The sequence below is a fragment of the Wyeomyia smithii genome, chromosome 3 (assembly GCF_029784165.1).
Source record: "Wyeomyia smithii strain HCP4-BCI-WySm-NY-G18 chromosome 3, ASM2978416v1, whole genome shotgun sequence".
NCBI classification, from domain to species: Eukaryota; Metazoa; Arthropoda; class Insecta; order Diptera; family Culicidae; genus Wyeomyia; species Wyeomyia smithii.
In genome coordinates, this window is record NC_073696.1 from 106700657 (window position 1) to 106722610 (window position 21954).

A 21954-nucleotide genomic window follows, 5' to 3' on the forward strand; every position below is an offset into this window, starting at 1 on the left:
ATAAACGATGAAACCGCTGATTTGGCAACTAGGTTTCACATATCAGAGGTGCCAGATCTCTTCTCAAAGCGCAATGTTGACTAACTTTTTAATTCGGCTCGTGGAAGTCCTGGGGAATAATAAAGTGCATCACAAAAACCGTGAAGGTGTTAAATTTTATGTTTATGTTTAATTTTATATACTTTCATCATTATTCTGTAGACCATACAAAGGGTTTGTGAACCACCAGTTAAAAATCACTGTGATGAAGCAACTTTGGAGCATTCTCAATTCATGTTTTAGCAATAGAACATGAAAAAAAACACAAGAAGGTTGTATGCAAAGCCACGACCGCAAGGTTGAAGTAGAATACTTTTACAAGAAAGATAACCCGGCTGCTTGTGTGTCAGTCATTTTTTCTAGTAAATAAACGTTGACTGTTCATTGGCAGTATTGTAATTTCTTTTTGTCTGATATTTTGAATGAAGTTCATTGAATATTTTTAAATTTTGTGCAAATGAGAAGTTGAAGTGCTGCCGAATTGTAATATGCACATTTAATACGACATCATTAAACGGGAACGGAACAAAGGCTACGGTTATGCAGAACGCGAATGCCGGCGCGATGCGATTCGCCTTACCGTGGTGAAATGTACAGCTCTTTTTAAGGCGAAGTAGAGCTATACATTTCAACAGATTTCGTCTTGCCGAATCGCATCGCGCCGTCATTTGCGTTCTGCATGACCGTAGCCAAACACTAAGCGACGCAAACACGTAATAATAATCAGAGTATGCATGTAGATGAAGATAATTAACTTTGGATTATAGCGCCAAACGAGAAAATATTAACTCTTCAAATAATCATTTGTGTTCTTCAAATTTCAGTTGTTCAATTTAATATCCGATGAAATGTTTGTTTATTATCTGATGAAGCTCTTATATAGGCCAAATGATGCATTCCCAATTTACTAGGTCCATAACTCTGCCGACCGCGCTTGGGAAAGCGCGGTATAACGACCAATCAGAGGTCGAATTTCGTGTTTTGACAAGGCTTAAGAGTTTTCAATAGTACAATAGTTCGAATGATAAAATTGCAATTTCATGCATTTGGTAGGAATCTTAGAAGATTTTCTAATCGATTGCTGCAAAAACGAAGGAAATCCATCAAAAACTAACCGATTTATTAGCATTTGAAATTTTTCTCACTTTTTTCAGTTTTAGATTTTCATTTCACATCCCTATGTAGCCGAACTTCCTGAGAGAAGTATTCTAATTCAAAATTAAATCTTCATTAATTCATTTGTTGTCCTTATAAGGACAATTGTTCAATTTATCATAGGATGTAGTGTTTATCTTACATCTCTGTGTTACCTCGATAGTGAGGACTAAGGCGCACGGTCAACACAATGAGAAAGGTGTTTTCACATTGAAAACTAGACACGGCTTGTTGGCAAATGCATCTACCGCTAATACCACCGCTATCATACGAAAGCGCGTCGTTTCATGTGGGGAATATCAAGAACGAAAAATGACGCGCGTCTAAGCATTACCCGAACTGTTTCGCCGTGCTGCTCCCATTTACTTTTAAATCGGCCTCAGGGAAGTACCGGCTGCATCTGCATCTACCGCTGAGGCTGTCACTATACTGCTATTGGTACCAAAAGCTATTAACTCTTCAAATAAATGTGTTATTTATTCTCAAAAGAACAATTGTTCAATTCAAAATCGGATTTACGCAATCGCATCTCTGTAATATTACCGACAATAATATTCTTCTGAACAAAATGATACAACTTTCCCATTAGGTCTCTGCCATAATAGACGCGAAAAGCGACGCGAACCGTTTGGCTCGGCTGTAGGTTAATGTACAGCCATCAGTAGAGCTGTGCATAAACCTACGGCCGAGCGAATCGGTTCGCGCCGCTTTTCGCGTCCACTATGGCAGAGGCCTTAGAGAAAGTTGCTGGCTGATGTATTCACTTCATGCAAGCCTGCTGCTGATGCTTCCCGCTACCACGCTGAAACAGCATTTTAGTGAAGGGAGTGTCGCTGCATCAGCTGACCCTGCTACTATCGATGCTGATATACCCGCTGCAACAGCTACGCTATGCATAGCCATGCCACAGTTGTGGCCGCTATACGCTGGCCCAACTGCTGAGCAACTGCAACGCTATCCGTAGCCATGCCACAGTTGTAGCCGCCATTGGTACCCGCTGTACCTGCTTCTGCTGGCCCTGCTGCTATCGTTGGTGAGATCCGCTGAAACTGCTACGCTTATCCGCAGCCATGCCACAGTTGTGGCCGCTATCTGCTATCGATGGTACCCACTGCTCGCTCCCGCTGCTGCTAAGGGAGGACTGCTGTCGTCACTATTCAGAACTATTATGAGCGGCTTCGACTAAAACAGGCTCTTATATAGGGATGAAAATAGGAATGAATTATTTTACGTACGTGGTGGAATGATATAACTTGAAAAATATGTGTGACTTAATTCCGGCTCAGAGCGATCATTTGATAAGCTCCACCTCTTTTTTCAGTTTCTAAAGTTTTTCCTCAGTTTCGTAGCACGGATGCACAAAAATGATTTCTTGTCGAGCCGGACCGATAGCACTCTCATTGAAGCAACAAAATAACATGTTTGGTGTCGTGTTGTGAAAATGTTCCCGTCCCCGTGTCGCATGTAAGCAGATTATTGCGTTCAGTAGACAGTAGATAGTGAATCCAGCGAATAAACACCGATGGTGCTCTCACGCACGCAACGGTTTTAACCCGTATCTTATTGCGGTTTGTAACATCAAGCGATTTCGTTTGCTCGCTGTTGCGTGTTGCATCATGTTGCAACTTGGCAGCTGGGAGACGACGAAATTCTGTTAATGCTGATTGATTGAATCGACTTCATATTAGCTCTGCATAGTCGAACTAACTGCTTTTGTGAATGCGTACTAACAGGGCAGTTTATTATTCAATGTCGGTTATGCTGATCGCAGCCTTTGCGCTGCCCCTACAGTGGGGGGTTTACTAAATAAAGTGAAAATTAGACAACTACAACAGAATTTGATTGCATCCCGCACAGAATGTCTGCTTGTGTTGATGCCAGAAAATTATTAACCTTCAATTATTCTTTTATTTGCCTTGAAAAAGCATGTTGCGGTTCAAAATCGGTTGCTAATTACAACCTTTAAGTTGCCCTAACATTGGGGGAATTAAGATACACGGACAACATGCACTGTGGAAGCTAATTCACATTCAGTAAATTAGACGGGTGCGACAAATTTGAATTGCTAGGATGCAACACAGAATGCTTGCTTGCGTTGACAAAAATTATTAACTTTCAATGACTTGTTTATTTGCCTTAAAAAAGGCATTTTGATTTCCAAAGTTTGATTTCCTGATGGCAATCATCATGCTGCCCCAACACGGGGGGAATAATGGCTGTATGGCGACACACGCTGAGAAAAACCGCGCTGCTCCTGAGACGTGGTGACCAACCACAGGGCTAGTGCTGCTGCTAAGGAAGGACGACTGCTGTTGTCGCTGTCTAGAACTATTATGAGCGGCTCCGGCTGAAACAGGCTCTTATATAGGCCAAATAGCATGTTTTCAATTGCAAGGTATATGATCCTGTCGACCGTGCTTGGGAAGCAAGCATATAACGACCAATCAGAGGTCGAATTTTTCGTTTTGACAAGGCTTGAATATTTTCAATAGTACAATAGTGTGAATAATAAAATTACAATTATCTTATTTTGGGAAGAATCTTAGAAGATTTTGCAATCTATTGCTGCAAGAACGAAGGAAATCCATCGAATACTAACCGATTTATTAGCATTTGAAATTGGACATATTTTTCACTTTTTTCGATTTTAGATTTTCATTTCACATCCCTATGTAGCCGAACTTCCTGAGAGAAGTATTCTACTTCAAAACGTGTAAAAATAAATATATTCTTTATAGAACCTTATTGCAATACCTTTCAATGTGTTACCTTGTTCGTTTGGCTCGAATTTTGACATGTTCGTTTGGCTCACAACACTCTCTTCGCATATCTCTCCCTCTGAGTATTGCTAATTCAGCTCACCGTTGAATTTTGTTTTTACTGGATGCGGTTGGCCGTGCTGCAAATACTATCGATAAATTTTTGTTTTCACTATTTGCTCTCGTTTACGACAGGATGAACTTGCAATTGGGGATCATTCAAATAATACATAACGCTCTAGAGGGTGGGGGGTATTCAGCGGAGCGTTATACTGCATGTGGCAAACATGTAAAATTGCGTTACATGGGGGTGGGTGGGTATTGAAAATTGCCAAATTCCGCGTTATGTAATATTTGAATGGTTCCTTGCGTTTCTGCACTGCTTCTTAACTGGTTTTCTTCAGTGACAATTTTGTGCGAAATAATATGTTAAGGCATAGGTTGTGGTCGTAGTAATATTTTTTTACGGTTGCTCTCCGATAAATATTTTTAGCGTCGTAGAGTGTGAATGTATCACCAGGGGGGATTTACTGCTGTCAAAATTCATATATGTGTGCGTTATCGCAGATCAATTCTGGTCCATGAAGTCTGCTGGTCCATGACGTTTGATAGATTACCTGTGTGGCAATGAAACTTCATCACTTTTAGCCAAATACAGGTTGCTGCCACAAAATTTCACTGCGCAACGCATTAATAATAAAAGTTTTTCGCGATTTCTCGAGTTTTGTTAAAAAAGAACGTTCCAATTCTACTAAACTTAGCTTCGATCAAAACGACAAAAACCAAAACAGCCGGACGCCTTGTTGCCAAATATGTTGGTTACGGTTACACGATATTTGACAGATAGATTCCCCCTGTGTATCACGACGGAAGATAAAAGTTAGAAAGAAGAACAACTAGAAGCCACTTAAAAGAATAACTAGAAAATGTTCATCGTGATTCGATGACAGTAGCCAAAAAGAATCAACTGAAAATGAAATTTGCCGAATCGAAATGACTACGCGATATATTTCAGTTTCATTGTTAGGTTTCCAATATGTAGAGCTCTGCTTTTGGCATTAGGAGAGTAATGATTAGATTCGACGTGAGAATAGGAAAGTTTAGGAATTCATTCATTTCTCCACATCTCAGTTTTACTAACTCAATTTTTGCTAACTATTATTATTGCATGTATAAAATTGTTGTCACTTGTATCGAAAGAAATATGCTGATAACTTACTGCTCAAATTATGTAGTGCAAATTGTTGTTTTCAGTTAGAGATCCAAAACTTACCTAAAAAGAAAGAAGAGAGAGAGGCGAATTAGAAAATTGTTTTCATATACATTGCGTAATCATTTAAGGTGGAAAATATTTTTAGATTTCTGGTTTTTTTTTAAAGGACATAATCATACAATGTTGATCATTTATACGGTAATGGTACCATATTCGAATATGAAAAAATAGTCACTTAATTGATATGATAGAAACCATTAACTACCCCGTCGGGTAAAACAAAACTGCATTGGAACTGCCGGATCTGGCGGGCTGGTGCACGCGACACCGCAACACCGCTGGTTAACCTGGCCCTCGGAATGAGAAACGGTTCGACCACAAGCCTACTGACCATGTCAATAACGATTCACCATACAGGTATGGACTCAACCAGTGGCCGCATAGGTACACGTGGACAATGTTTTATTCAGCAACGGTTATCACTTTAAAAAAATGGGAGAAAGCTTTTTTGTTTATCATTGGTTTGCCCTAATCCTCAACCTGGTTGATCGTTCTATGATGATATTAATATTATGCCGTATGCTCGGTGAAATTAATTATTCAATCAAACAAAATCGCGGCCGCCAATTTCCCGTTTGGACTGACCGGTAATGTGTGAGAGCGACGACAGCAGGTCAGCTAACGAAGGCAAAAGGATCGTCGCCGCGTGTTGGGTATGCGCGTGTGCGAAAGATCCGTAAAAAGCAGCACTGCTCCTTCTCTCTCACTGATCCCGGCTCGGTCGCTATGTAGTGTCAGTATAAAAATAAAAAAACAGCAAAATTCAAAACAAGCATGAATTAAAATGAGCAGCAGCTCATGAATCGATCGTGGCTTCGTTGGCATTTGCGGTCGGCAGACTCAGAGGTGCGACTGTGGAAAATGTGGTCGCGATACGAGCGAGGCTTTAATATATTTCCATTCGCGTGAGGGGGGGCAGTAACATATGCAGAAGTGTTTTCGCACTGCAGGGTATACACGTATGTATGAAAGGCAGAACATTTCATTTGAAGAAGAATTCGAATGATGTGTTCAATTATAAATACGCTAAACGGAAAGTTATAGAGTTGTGGGGTTAATAGAAAAGTATCGTTTTAATGACCAACTCCTTAAAGTAGGATACAGATCGATTGACGAAATGAATTTATTGGAATATTGATTTTTTTCTAGTTTTATCAATGCTTTCCGTTTTTCACCAATTGAAAAAAATTAGTTTGCATCATTTTGTAGTTTATTCCATTATTTCCAACAATGTTCTTCAAGTTACAATGTTTGCAATCGTGCCTCAGCTGAGCATTTCAGTAATAATCAAAAAAACAAAAAGCACTTTAGTTAGAAATCTCAAACCGACCGCAAACCGGTTGGTTCAATTATCATAACTTACCGTCAAAATATCATTGATTTTATGGCACCTTTCTGGATCTGACACCAGTGCAATATTATGCGCGTATTATGCAATTCCATGTCTAAACTACGACAGGGCGCGTTTTGCTCGCTTCCTTCCCTTGTCGAAGACATGTCGTTCGTGGGTAGGCGCAAACTGTCAGTGGGCATTGCAGCAACCGTAACTGACAGATCTGAGGGCGGTTGGCTAAAGGTTAACCATCAGATCAGAGTGGATGCGAGGGCGCAGGCGAAAACAAAAGAAATACAAATTGTTGCATCCGTCGCGATCGCGACCCGATGCGCTCTGCCGTTGCGGGTCACAGGCAGCATCGGCATCGTGTCAACTGACAGTTCGCACCTCGTGGCATGTCGCGTTTGTAATAAAATTATAATAAAATTGTAGAAATATGAACAACGGGGTAGTTCACACCTACCAGGAAGAATAAATAAGTTTTTGAGCTTTATAGTGTTTACTTTCGCGCCCGGGGGTGTTTGCCTTAGCTGAGGCTCTAGAAGTGTCTCGGAGGGTTCATTGTTCAGGTAAAAGAAAACGATTGTGCTTACGGGATATTACGGGACGCTGGAGCTGTCGAACGCGTCTGCCGTAAACTAGTTTCTCGTGAAGAAATATTGCGGCATAATGTTTGTTCTTCGTGTTAGCGTTAGTTTGCAGCGGTACGTGCACAATTAACACTAAAATTGCGACTGTTTGGAATCGAGCAGCGTATCCAAAGAATTTTTGCCAATAGTATCGGAGCTAGAGCCAATAAATTCTGCCCCTATGTATCTATCCATCAAGTCAGAATCCACTACAAGATGTATACTAAATAGTGCATAAATAATGTCCTCCCGATATCAGTTGAAGCCGCCTTCCAACCGTTGCACTTCGACTCGGAACAAGCAGCGGGTAAAAGGAAAACGACCAGCATGGCACACCGCGGGAAATATTTCTAGATTCAACACGGGGTTGGGAAAAGGCAACCGCCTTGAAATAAATCTTCGCCTGCCGACTGAACTGCTGGGGGGACATGCGCGGGGATCGAAGCGGCTGCGGTTCTCCTTTTTTATAAGCGCGCACTCGACTCTCGTCACATTTGAGCCGCCGCGAGCGAGTCCACCAAGAAAGAAGAAAGAGTAATAAAAATCGTATAAATTTTCTGATTCTTTCACTTCGCCGGTCATGTTGTTATTCCTTTTTATCACTTCTCATTACACGGCTCATCGAAGCGACCGCTAACTCTTTCCGTGTATCGCCGTCCGGAAGACCGAGGAGTGGGGTGCCCTTGGTCGAGAAGGTGCAGTCTGCTCCTCCTCTTCACCCTGAGAAAACGGAAGGATTGAAGCAAAAATCGACGATGCATTTCGCCTGTTTCAAGTGAGAGATGGTAGCTTTTTTGCATGCCCTCACTCCATCTTCGTTGGCCACTAGAGAACACGTTGATCTTGTTTCTATAATAATATTATATGTATTTTTAATCACATATTATTTTTATTGTTGTTTTCCAAAGACCGCATTCTGTCGATCGAGGGGGACGCATCTGCCTGCTGCGTGGAACTGAGTGAGGCAGGCGAAGGAAGCGGCTGGAGGCCAAAGTGGTTGCACGTGTTTGCACTTCACGACACAATATGCCCTCCGAGGTGGACCATTTTGCTTTGCTGACCTTTTCAAGGAAAATACCGCACTTGACGAGAACGTGCACATATTCTTCTGCTTGAGGTTGATCTGATGGGCCCCTGCAGGTTGACGCATGAAAATGCACCGGTTATCCTCCAGTACTTCCGTTCGTTAGAATGTACCGATGTTATTCTGTGTGGATTTGGAATTTCTAGTTGTCTGTGAACCTCTTATAAAGGGGAATTATCTAAGACGTCCCATGCATTCTGAAGAAATGAAATTTGTTGAACAAATTTTGAGTAGTAAACCAGTGAACAATAATGGTTAAATTGGCGAATTGTTGAAAAGTTGTTTTTTCTTAATTACACAGAATAATTCGAGCACTAAAAGGTTGTGTATTTGTGAATAACGTACTTACATTGAAGAAATTTTTAGTATTGAAAATAATGATTGAATTTGAGAAAAACATAATGCATTCGCTGTTTAGGTGAAATATTTATTTTCTTCAAATTTTCAATTTAAATAATTGCTTAGTTTAGCTTCGTACTTTTTTCCAGGTTATCAGCGAGTTGTAAATTGCCACTATTATTTTGCGTAACACGTAGGCATTGTCAACATAAGTAAATTGCAATGTGCTGCATTGGAACTGCTGGATCTGGCGGGCTGGTGCACGCGACAGCGCAACACCGCTCAGTTCGGCAACATGTTAATTCAAGAAAAAGCTACTGCTAATAAGTATGGCAAACCGTAAGGTTTTGTTTACACATCGGTAAAGAAGCTGACCACACACATTGACGATAGGTGTTCGAGTTTGCGTAATTTTCACCACCAACCATTCAACACTGTTTCTTTTTCGGTTTGATGAAGTCGTTTCTTTTGTTTTTGTCATTCATGTCTTTCGATTTTTAGATTTTGTCCAAAAGACTGGATGTCATTTCTGATGCATACTTTGACAAAGATGATGATGCATGTACGCGAAAAGTTTAATAAAGGAAAGAGAAAGATTATAAAATTATGCACCAAATATATAAATATATAAATTACTCTTGCTCACATTGTTAGTGGACGATCCAATAAGCCAGGGATGTCTCCCTGCACCTACTGATGGGTTTATAAACGAAATTTTGCTAAGCCCCACACGATTTCCGATATACTGTGCATTTGTCGTTTCTACTCAGAGAGTCACTAGCTTTCAGGAGAATATCTTTTACTGCAGAAACTACTGCTCTCACACTGGTGAGCATAACAACGCACGTGCTTGAAGAGAGCATCGAATCGCGCGTATCTGTGGAGTTTGCAGAAAAAAAAACACCGTGAAAAGATAATAATAAACTGAGGTGAAACGACATTACGCACAGTAACTACATAGACAACAGAGCCTACTGCAGTGCTGTTACAGTGAGTCTCTTCAACATATATGAAAGGAGAGGAGCATCTAAGTAGGAAAGTAGACTGCGTTTTTATGGAGTTTGTTTTGCATCTCGAGACTGGAAAAAATCCAGGAATCACTCTGCATCACATCAGTGGCTTAGCCAAGGGGAAATTAGGGTTCAAGGGAGCATTTGAACTCTAATTTTTCTTTTTAATATTAGGGTCCATCATTACTAAACTTGTCCGCATGCACAATTACTTTCAATGGGATTTCGCAATGTGTAGCCTCAAAGCGGTCGAGGTTTCACTCATATTATCGATGAAAAAATCAAAATCAAACTTTTGTAAAAGCAAATGTCTTAGAAATGCATAAAACTTTGAGATTTGGTTTTTCTCAAATTTATTTTTTTCAGAAAAATCGAGCTTCTTCTAGTTCGAAAACCTACTAACTCGACGATCTTTCCATTTCTAAAACATCGTTGTTTCTCCCATGGAAAACAGGGTGTCTAGTATCAGTACTTTATTCTGGCGAAGGAATGTCGGAAAAATAGATCAATTCAGATTTTGCAACAGAAGGTTGCATCAAATGTCTGCATATGGGAATGGAACTTTGTGACTATACTTCAGGAAAGAATAAGCTGGAATTTTGCATTTTTTTTCTGTATGGACTTCTCACTGCGACCAGAATCGTTGATCTATTGTGAAATGTGCCCGGGTGTCCGCTGTATTCCGCACTTTTATTATTGGCAATACCGCTATTGAGGAAGTGGCATGCTAATTAGTTTTTTTAGTTTTATCCGTGCTTTTGTGTAATGTGATTTTACCCTTACTTTTTACACGCTATCGACTCTACTATAGTGAGCCTCCTTCCTCCTGCCTAATATCTTCAATTATAATTCCCTTGAGAAGTTTCATCGTGCGTCCTTCTAACAAGTTTTATTGACGAGAGGGACTCATTTTTTGTTAGGAGGAAGTCACGCAAAGGGATTATAGAATGCAGCGTTAAAAAAGGGTAAGTGGGGGGGGAGGGTGCCTGAGAATAAACTCATGCTTGAAGTCCTTTTTGACATCGAATGGCCTGATTCTACTAAGATTCGAGCCCACGATCATCCGCTTGACAAAGCGGACTTTGTAATTTTGCAGATACGCAGCTTCCCCTTTGAATTTTGCATAGGGACCTTCTATCGAGAAGACAAAACTTTTGATTTGAATGTTGTTTTCCAATTGATCGTTGACTGAACTATGCAACGGTTAAATCAAACAGAAAGTGCGTTGCACGATATGCGATATCGCTATTGATAGTGACACTCCTCCATCTTCTGAGTTGTTCTCTCCTATTATCTGTTCTCAATATTCTCTCACACTCATTTCTCCACTGCAACGCAACCCGGTTTGAGGATGAGTAATGTGAGTGCACTAAAACACCGTTTTCCTAATGCCTTTTTGTAACATTATTTAGGTTACTTCCTGTATCTCATCCTGCCTCCATCTTCAATACTCTCAAAGTTCACATTTTTTCATCAAATCCCCTCACAAACAGATTTTCTGGCTACGCCACTGCATCACATTCTTCAACGAGAAAACTTAAGTTTTCACTGTTGTAGTATCTGAGCACTGCGCACTGCGGTATACTCCTGTGTATTCCCACTATAATGGTTCACCATTCTCGTTTCGTTAGCCAGTGTATAAGTAGCAAGTGAGTTGATTTTTTCTATCAGCGGCGGAAAAACAGCACAAAGTAGAAGAAAGAAGTGTGGTACAACGGATTGCTACACGCAGCACCGGAGAAGAACTGCGCGGTGAATTTCATCACCGCTCTTTTCACTTATTGAACAGAATAACAAGCCTAGTGCAACGACAGTCACCGGTAGAAAACCGCTCTCCGACTTCCCGAAATTGTTTCATCGCGCATCAAAAACAAAACACAACTGACTGACAACCAACACCATGCGTATTTGTGAGTGCGTAAGAATTCTCACTAATACTTTCATATAATACACAAAACAAACAGAAAGATAAACACTAGTAAACTTATACCACAGACTAACAGACATAACACGTCGAACAAATTTTCAATTAAATCATCGTTTGAATAATTCCAGTACTTTACGTTAGTAACACTAGCACCATCTGCTGTCGTGTTCGCGCCTCGTCATGTATCTCGACATCAGCGCCAGCGTTACTGCATGTGTCAAATGGGGAACTACAAAATCGTATGAGATTGCATGACAGCGCCCCAGACGACTTTTTCGCGCGATGACTGTTATTCGATTAAAAATTTGAAATGAACGTTTTTTGTGGCGATGGAGCCAGGTTCCAGTGTTACGTCTGTTAGTCTGTGCTTATTCAGTGACGTTTCGATTATATCACGTTCAAAAACATATTTTCGCGTGATATATTTGAAACATATTTTTTGATGAAGGTTTATCCAGTATAATCTCATAAAACTATATTTTAGGTTGAACATGCATATGCTCAACTGTTTGTTAACTCAACATAACCAATCGAAGTTTATTGTAACATATAACAGCCCAAGAATATATTTAAAATACTATTGTGACTTTTTCATAACTATTCCACACATTTTTTGATAATAATATATACACTACCTGCCATAAGTTTTGAAACACTTTACTGAATGTTTCAACACCCAGTTTGAATATCGCAGCACCTCGAAAAGTTTATCATTACCTAATATGGGCAAATTTATATAAGTTATATAATATTTCGGATACCGACAACCAAGAAAGTTGTGGTCTTTAGAAAAATTGTTCAGGAACTTGTGGAAGCTTTTATTTGGTGGTGCTAGTGTGCATGTACTTTTGAATATTTTGATCCTTAGTTACCTCGTGAATCTGACCATTTAGAAAGTGGTCGTTTTCAGCAAAGTTGTTCAGCGGGGTCAAGATATTTTATTTGATACACAGTTTGTTGTTTAATTCGACCGCAACGCGGCGCTTGTGTGGATGTGGCTTTGAAAATTTTGAACATTACTAATCTGCTGCGGTCTCTCAGAAGATCATGTAGAAAACTTTACTGAAGACCACAGTTTTCTAGGAGGCGTAGTAACAGGATCAAAATACGGAGAATTGTGTGCACACTAGCATTACATAGTGGTCGAATTCCGTACTTCCGTACCATCCAGAAGCCCTCGACCTTCTGAACAACTTTGCTGAAGATCGCAGCTTCCTAGAGAGTAAGAATCACAGGATAAGTTAGGGTTAAAATATCAAGAATTGCATGCCTACTAATGTCACTAAGCAACTGAATTCTGCACTGAACTATCCATCAACCAGAAACCTTTGACCTTCTGAACAAATTTGCTGAAGACCGTAACTTTTCAGGTCGTCGGAAACACAAGATATTTAGATATTTCAGGTGACGCTAAACTTTTTTTTGGGACGCTAAACTTGTAATCGTGGAAGAAGCCATCCACATGTTCCCGATTCATCTAAGTATTAGCCTCGGTAATGCAACGGAGTCGTTATATTTTTCAAGCATCCAATTCTTCCAATGAGCGGTGATTTATGAGTCCCAAATACATTCAAGCATGGCATGAAATTACTACATTTTTATCAACTTTAATCCCCGCAGGGATTTTGTCTCCCGAATGAGTTAATGTTTTGGGGAGTCATTTAAGAAAACAACCTAGAAGCGTCACAATTGTAGTTTCGATCGGCAATCATTTCATGATTCATCAGGCACTTAAAGAACTTTTCCTTAACGCTAGAGAGAAAGTCTTCGTCAATTCGACTCCTAGCTTTTAGTAACATTGTTCTATCCTCCTTCAAATAGTGCGAATTCGTTCTCGATTTACAAAAAAAAAAATCAATTATGGTATTTGTAATGTATCGATGTGTTAACACCGTAATGATCCCTCATTATTAAATATTAAACAAAAACTTGCAAAATTCATACATCAATTTAACCCCAGAATAAGATTACCCTTTTCCAATATTTTTATTTGAACGAGTTTGATTATTGCACTTGCCCGAAATCCGTCATAAATTTAAATGTTTCAGCCACGAAGAACTTCTGTTATCATTTCATATATAACTGTCAGCCACTTAAATATTTATTGCATTTTAGTCAAATTAACTTGTAGCTAAAATCATTTTGCGCTTACAGCGAACAGGAACAAAAGAAATCTTAATGAGATTCACAAAAAGTTAAACCTTAAGAAGTCCGTTTACCTTCAGAGCATTAATAATTTCTGAGAACAAATCTTTACATTGATTGAAAAAGGAAATTGTCACAAACTTTTCGAACAAGTATTACATTTGGGGCATCAAGTTGGTTTGAGCTTTTTTTTTTAAGGGGGGGATTTGTTAGTAGCTTATGTATTTATGATAAATATTAGTAAATAATGAGTATGTGTGTCCAATCACAAATGGTGACTTCTCAACACTGTTAGAAATTTGTAATTTTAATTGTTAGGATTTGTTTGCTTTCGCAATTAAGACTTATCATTCGTAGGGATTTAAACCTACTTGTCAGAAAATGTTGGTTTGAGCTGATGGAAGCCAACGTTAGATGATCTGTTAGGACAATGAGGTTTTGACGCAGAAATAAAGTACACACATATTGGACAGATCAAAACATATTCTATCATGTTGAAAAGTCGCCAAAATGCATGAAAAATTATGTGAAGCAGTAATTCCCAGCTAGTTACATGCCATATTAAACCTAACCTATGATGAAAATCATAGCAATGTAAGTTTATTCAATCTGAATATTTTTCTGTATATCGTGGTAAACGAGTGTTTTAGAGACAAAAATAATTCCTTCATTTTTCACATAAAAATAAAGATTACACTTCAAAAACTGAACTATTTGTAAGATTTGCTCGCCTGATAGGAAATTATTTGGGATTTTTTAAATGTCAATGTTTCTGCTAGCCGGGTTTAATTCTTACTACTAAGACTCTAGTGAACATTGTAAAAGAAATTAAAACTTAATGCTTGAAGCCTGCTCAAACCAGAAGAGATATTGAACTAAGTGTAGTTACATTTGCAACACTTGCAACTAATAGCAAACGCAACTTTTTCAGAAACAAGCTCAGATATCTACCTTCATTTTACACATTTTTTTACTCCTCACATCAACCTTTCCTGGGTCGAACGCACCGTAATTATTCCAAGAAATTTACGTCGGCGATAAATGACCGAAAAAGTGGGCCTCGATACAGCTCGTAGCACTACTTTGTTTTGATTTACGACAGATGAAGCAGGCAGATAATTAAACAAATTGTTCACTTGCTCCTTTTCACTGCTAGAAAGGTGAGGAAGTCGTTCGGAATGTTGACTTTTGAGCCAACGAATTTGCTGAGACTTTTCGTTGAGCTGTTTGGAAGCTTGCGACAAGCTTTTGTTAGGTGTCTTCCTAGTGAATAAGTGTGGAATACAAGAAAGACCAGAGCTCGCTGCTAGGAGGATGGATAAAGATTTTTTTCCTTGTCAATTAATCAACTCTGTCGGCGAGTAATTGTCAACCGTTGAAATGACGTCGTACACTAGCGGAATAGAATGGTCTGCTTGTGAGAAAAAAATAAAACGAAACCAGGTACAACGTACGAGCTGGCTAATCTTATTTTCGCCTAGCGGCAGCTCAACAGACCACAGAAACAGGCCTATAACAATTATTCTAACTTATTTACCCCCCCCCCCCCCCCCGGAACTAGCAGGCTCCAATAGCAACAACAACGACAACAACCTGCTGCATCATCGTCATCTGGTGCTGGCCTTTCTCGCTGGACTAGCACTTCTGCAGCCCGCAGTTCGCCGTATATTGCGTCTTTATGACCATTTTTATAGTTTCGATGTTTGTTTAAGATTTTTGTTTATAGACTTCAGCTGGACCAGGTCCGAAATTCATGAGACCAACGGTGCAGAGCAGGAAACGCGACACGAAGTCGCCGTAGTCACCGACTGGGTTGGTTAAGCTGGTGTTTATCTACTTTATAGGAGACGCCCGTCGGTCGTTGTCTTCGCTGCCACCTTCAACAGGGAATCTCGGGATCCCCTTCATCAAGCGTGTGCGTTGTTTGGGTTTGCATTTCAAACCTTCTCCGATGGCCATGAGGCGCCGCACTGGCAATCAATTGACGCTAGCCGTACGACGCGCATCGTCGCTCACCTGCCCAAGCATTCCCAGCGCAGACGCAGTGCCTTCTGGAAAGGGCTCAATCACCCATCGTTCCAGCGAAGGTCTCGAAGGTGGCATACAGCCACCGTGAGCCTGTGCGGCATCTTTTTTGTTCTCTGCGGCGGTAACTGTGTGTCTCGCCTCCGCTGTCATTACTGTTACGATAATCACCTTCTCGTTTCTATGCCGTGTTCAGACGCTGCGACATCTGGAACCAGGGGCAGAGGGGAAATCAAATAAAATCTTTGATTTGAAAGCATAAATCTTCTGGAAAACGAGCGGCCCGTAGCCGGGTACGAAGGTGCTGACGACACGCCACAGTAAGCGGCTCATCGGTGACATTGGATATGCCGCCGAATGTTCGGAGAAACGAAGATGACTAATTTAGTGCCTAGGTTTGGGGGCAAATGTGGACAGAGGATACGGATACTGCACTAATTTTTGTCCAAAGCCTTTTCGAACGCATGGTCAAATAAGGTAGGTGTAAATATTGTATTTTAAATTGTATTATGATTATTATCATAATGATCGTAATTGTAATAAGTATGATAATTAATTAGCGGCTTCTTTTGTGTACGTACCGCAGCAGCCAGCCTTTGGCTTTGTGGGGTTGCGGCTTAACGACCGCGATTCGTACTACTGTATTGATCGAGCCGCCGCCGCCGTTGTCAGCCGATTCCTTGGCAGTTAGTAGGAGCCATCTGAGCGTAACGATTACCATAGGAGATGTCTATAAGTTGCATGTGATTTTCTGACGATGGTGCGACATCCTCGACGGGGAGGCAGTACGAAATTGTCACTCGACCATCGGCAGGTTCAATGGCGGCATCTTACAAGTTGACACGTATGACTGACTAGCAGACCGGTAATTAATTATTTAGTTGTGCAAACATGGGCAGTTGAAGCGTCAATTTTGGTGACCTTGAAGGGTCCGAACGAAATTCAAAAATCGAAGTCCATACTAATTCGACGTTTAAAGTCTAAACATTGATCATGAGTCATGGTGGTTTTATGAATGTGCGTGAATAGTAACTTAAGGTTTTGTAACTGTGCTGAATGTTGATTAAAACAATCAATTTTTTCTCCTGTGATTTACTGAGAGCTTGAGATTAAGCCCAAGTAGACTGTAGTAAGGCTCGACTATAGCCAATTCACAACTTCGCCACTCCCAAACCATCAACCATAAATCAGTGGATTAGGCGCTAACGTTCCGAAGCGAAGAGGCCAATCCGTGAAAAGCATACAACAACAAAAGATTAACTCGCAAACTTTAAAAGTCTATCGCAAAACAAATGGTACCAGTCGTAAGGACCAGCCGCATGCTTCTTCATGTTCCCTTCCGTAGCACACTCTTTCTTCACCCTTTTTTTGAAGGAGTCTTCAAAGTATGGTATGCCCTCAATATTTTCTGGCACAGTACTGGACAGATTATCTGCACAATTTTAAACCACTTCAGTTCATCTTTTCACCCCATGTCAGCCATGAGTTGTGCTCACAAATTCCAAAACCTGAGCTCAAAAAAAAAAAAAAAGAAAGATTTGTTTCCAATTTCGTTTTCTCTACGTCATCCTTCTCCCACAACCCGGAGTTTAAACGGGTCACCGAGCAAAACGGGAAAGTTTATGTGACTGAAAATTGTCGCGTCAAGATAAGTCATTACTCGCCGTTGCAGGCGCCATCGAAGAAGCTTTGCCCCGCTCGGACTGCTTGGAATAACAAACGAGGACGACGACGACAACGACGGACTCTCGCCCTCTCTAGTTGTCTCCAGTCACCTTATCTCGTACTGTTCACTCAGTACATTGTACGCTGGCTAGTCACCGTGGCCAGAACGGACAAAAATCAGCTGAAATTGGAAACTGTTCCCAGGTCGTTTTCAAGCGCTCCATTGATCGCGCGTCCTCGACGCCGACGGTCGGAACAAAGTGTCTCCTATTTTTTCTTTGCATTTCTTCATACTCCGTATGGGTACCAATATCGCATGCCCTGGGAATAACACCCGGGAGAGGAATTGAGTCATTAGTTACCCTTTCGGCCAGAGTTAAGAGCCAGTTTGCTTTTCACGCTTCTCTAGCCTGAGCAAAGACTATCACCGAGTGGCGCCTGAAGTTTTTTCCTGGTTCTTTTGTATCTGCAGCTTCTTGTAGCGAACGTGATGCTAATTTTCCTATAATAATTTAATAATTTGACATAAATTATACTTATTGGCTGAAAATTTTTGTGTCCACGGTTTATGGTTGGACCGTAAATTATAAACTTCTCCGAGCTGTGTTCGAGTCTTTTTCCTACGCCGGGACAAAGAAAACTTGCGGCTTTGCCATGCTAGTGGATGGGAAATTCTGGCATACGTAAATGTCGCATAGAATTTGCAATAGACTAGCGTTAGCAGGTTCGTTGGCCGGGTAAGTTGCTTTTTGTGCAGATAGGTCGGAGATGCGAGGAGAATAAAATGATTCGCATACTAATCATATTGCCGAAATTCTGCAAACGCTGGTAAAAATGGCAGCCACGCTAGACATCGTCGTGTTGAATCAATCAAGCAAGATGTAACTATTAAAATCGTAGGTATGGGAGAGAAAAAATCACACCGCGACACTGTGTCGAATTCCGAAAATTCCAACGCTTCAACATCAAATTAGTTAATATGCATGGAAGAGGTTGGCGCCTGATCAACCAAACAAACAGACCAGTTGTATTGTACCACAGACCGACCCGATATGGGAAGACCTCCGTAGATATACTGCGACGGGTCATGATAAATAGCATTTTCTAGGAGATAGGCCTAAACCGCCATAAAACAATTCAAGAAACATCGCTGGTGGAATTGATCGCGGTGTGGTACCGGATCGTAGACGAAGAGAAGATGAACCGAAAAACAGGTCATAAAACGCACCCGAGATTCCGGACTCCCAATCCATCGGGGCACGAGCGCAACCAATAGCAAATGGTGGTGGGATACCTTACGAAAAGTTGCTCGTCCGAATCTATTTCCCTGGCTGATGGAAAGAAAAAATAAGGCGATAAACAAACAAGTTTGACCTGACCGGTCTAAGCAGTGTCTAATAGGCACCGTCGGGGACGACGGATGGGAGAAGGAAGGACCCGAAATAACGAGGAAGTAAGGTGCATTTTACCAATATGTATATACGGTTATGATTTATGTCTAGCCAGTTCCTTGATTAGTTTTTTTTTCGGGTAATATATTTGGGTAGCGGGTGGCACTTGTTTACAAATATTGATTTTTTCATTAGCTTTCCGGTTCCACTGACAGAGTCGCAAACGGATCAGCGTGATGGAAACGAGGCGCGGGGTTTGATTTGAGTCAGGTTTAAGTTTTCGCTCGGTGTGCGCAGGAAGATGGTTACCTCTGGAGAGCATACTTAAGCTAAACCGGCGGCTTGTGAGGTAAGGTTTATCAGCGTCAGTTTAACAGAATGTTTGAGAGGAAAGCTGTGCATGACTAGAGAGACGGTACGACCTGAGTTTAAGTTTCAACTTTTTTACCACTCCATGACAAAACGCATTTTATGTTAAAACAGCAAAATGATCACCGGATGTGAGATAAACATTGGGATGTTTGATGAGCAAAAAGTCGTTCCGGCGTTCAAGGTAAGTTCAATAAAACTACCAAAACTCCGAGAATGTAATGAAAATATTGTTTTGAATTTTTTATTATACGATCGTTTCTAGCCAGAAAGACCTAAAGATGAAGATTTTAATGGAAATAAGGAACATTTTTTATCTAAATGAACGACCATACTCACTTAAAAAAAAAAATCAACAATTACAGAAACTAATTCTTCAAATTTATTTATGAATAAATTTATAGTTTGCCAAAACGATTCTAAATGCAAGTTTAGCAACTAAGATACTAATATTTTTTTAGACATAAAAAATAAATAATGTAAAACGATCGTTGGCGGAATAACTTTAAAATAAGAAAATTTGGGTAAGTTCTAGCAAAAATATATAGTATAACCTTTTAAGAATAACATAATATTCCATACGCTTTTTGCCTTTCTCCTAGAAAGGTATAGCAATCACTGGAAAAACCAAAGGTATAAAAGTGCTCCAAAGGGTCGAATCTCGTATATCTATCGACTTAGTTTGACGAGCTGAGCATTTTCTGTATATGTGTGTGTGTGTATGTGTGTGTGTGTGTGTGTGTGTATGTGTGTGTGTATGTGTGTGTGTATGTAACGCTCTCCCAATCTCACTCGATTTTCTCAGAGATGGCTGGACCGATCTTCATGAAATTAATTGCAAATGAGAGGTCCCAAATGAGAGGTCCCATAAGACCCTATTAAATTTCATTGCAATCGGATTTTTAGTTTAGAGGTTATGTTTATAAATGTGAAAATCACGAAACATCAATATCTCAGAAACTACTCAACCGATTTTAACAAAATTGGTTTTAAATGAACGAGCTACTTAAAAGACCCTTAACTTTTGAGTTTCATGAAGAGTGAACGTGCGGTTCAGAAGTTATTCAAAGAAACGTGTTCTGGAGAGTGTTTAATCTCACTTATGTTTCTCAGAGATGGCTGAACCGATTTCAACAAAATCAGTGTCATTTGGAAGGTCTAAATACCCCATAAGACCCTATTGATTTTTTTTGCAATTGGACTATTACTTTGCCTGTTATGTTTAAAAATGTGAAATCTAGCCATGAAAAGAAACATATTCCGAAGACTACTTAAACTCACTCACTTTTCTCAGAGATGGCTGAACCGATTTTCACGAAATTAGTATCAAATGAAAGGTCTAGCTGCCTCATAATACCCTATTGAATTTCAATGTAATCGGTCTGTTACTTTGTCTGTAATGTATCAAAATATGAAAATCACGAAACTTCATTATCTCAGAAGGTACACAACCGATTTGAACAATATTGGTATCAAATGAACGGGCTAGTTAAAGGTTAATTGATGAATTTTATAGTGATTAAGCACGTGGTTCAAAAATTGTGAAAAGAAACATGTTCCGGTGACTTTTTAAATTCACTCGTTTTCCCAAAAATGGCTGGACTAAATTCAACAATCTCAGTGTCAAATGAAAAGTTTGGCTTTCCTATAGGTTCCCATTTTATTTGACTATAATCGTATTCCAACCGTTATGTATTAAATTATAAAAACAACGAAAGTCTATTATCTCAAAGATCACACGACTTATTTGAACATATCTAGTGTCATTTGAATGGGTTGTCTCTCAAACACACAAGTAAGAAATTTCATAGCAATTGGATATGTGGTACAAAAGTTATGAAAAGAAACGAAATTCAAAGACTATTTAAAATTGTAGCTGCTTTGATCAAAACATACGGCCTCAATAAAATTTAAATTTGGTATTGTGCTATTCGTACGTTCCCGGTATTGCTCGTCATTGAAGTGTACGAAATTCAAAGTCATTTCTTTTATTTCGCTATTTCTTCAGCACGAATATTTTATTCCTCAATAATGTTTTTTTTAACTTTTTGCCTTTCTCCTAGAAAGGCATAGCAATCACTTGCAAAACCGAAGATGTGAAAGGGCTCCAAGGGGCCGAATGGCATATATCACTCGACTCAGTTCGACGATCTGATCATTTTCTGTATGTATGTGTGTGTGTGCGTGTGTGTGTGTGTGCAGCTTTTTATTTTCACTCACTTTTCTCAGAGATGGCTGGACCGATTTTGATGAAATTATATGCAAATGAAAGATGTCTAGTTGCCCCATAAGACTCTATTGAATTTAATTGTAATTGGATTTTTATTTTATAGGTTATGTTTAAAAATGTAAAATACACGAAACATCAATATATCAGAAACCACACAACCGATTTCAATAAAATTGAAATCAAATGAACGGGCTATCTTAAAAACCCCTAACTTTTGAATTTTATATAGATTGAACATGTGGTTCAAAAGTTATGAAAAGAAACGTCTTCTGAAGACTGTTTAATTTCACTCATGTTTCTCAGAGATTACTGGATCGATTTCCACAAAATCAGTGTCATATGAAAGGTCTAGTTACCCCATAAGACCCAATTGATTTTTTTTGCAATCGGACTATTACTTTGCCTGTTATGTTTAAAAATGTGAAATTCAGCTATGAAAAGGAACATATTCCGAAGAATACATAAACTCACTCACTTTTCTCAGAGATGGCTGAACCGATTTTCACGAAATTAGTGTCAAATGAAAGGTCTAGCTGACTCATAACACCCTATTGAATTTTACTGTAATCGAACTGTAA

At 39.8% G+C, this 21954-nt stretch overlaps 1 protein-coding gene across 2 annotated transcripts in view; it reads right to left on the minus strand.

Annotated features, from left to right (window-relative positions):
* Positions 1–21954, minus strand: part of LOC129729951 (insulin gene enhancer protein isl-1) — a 101594-nt gene that overhangs the window by 51960 nt on the left and 27680 nt on the right. The gene's annotated exons all lie outside the window — the stretch shown is intronic.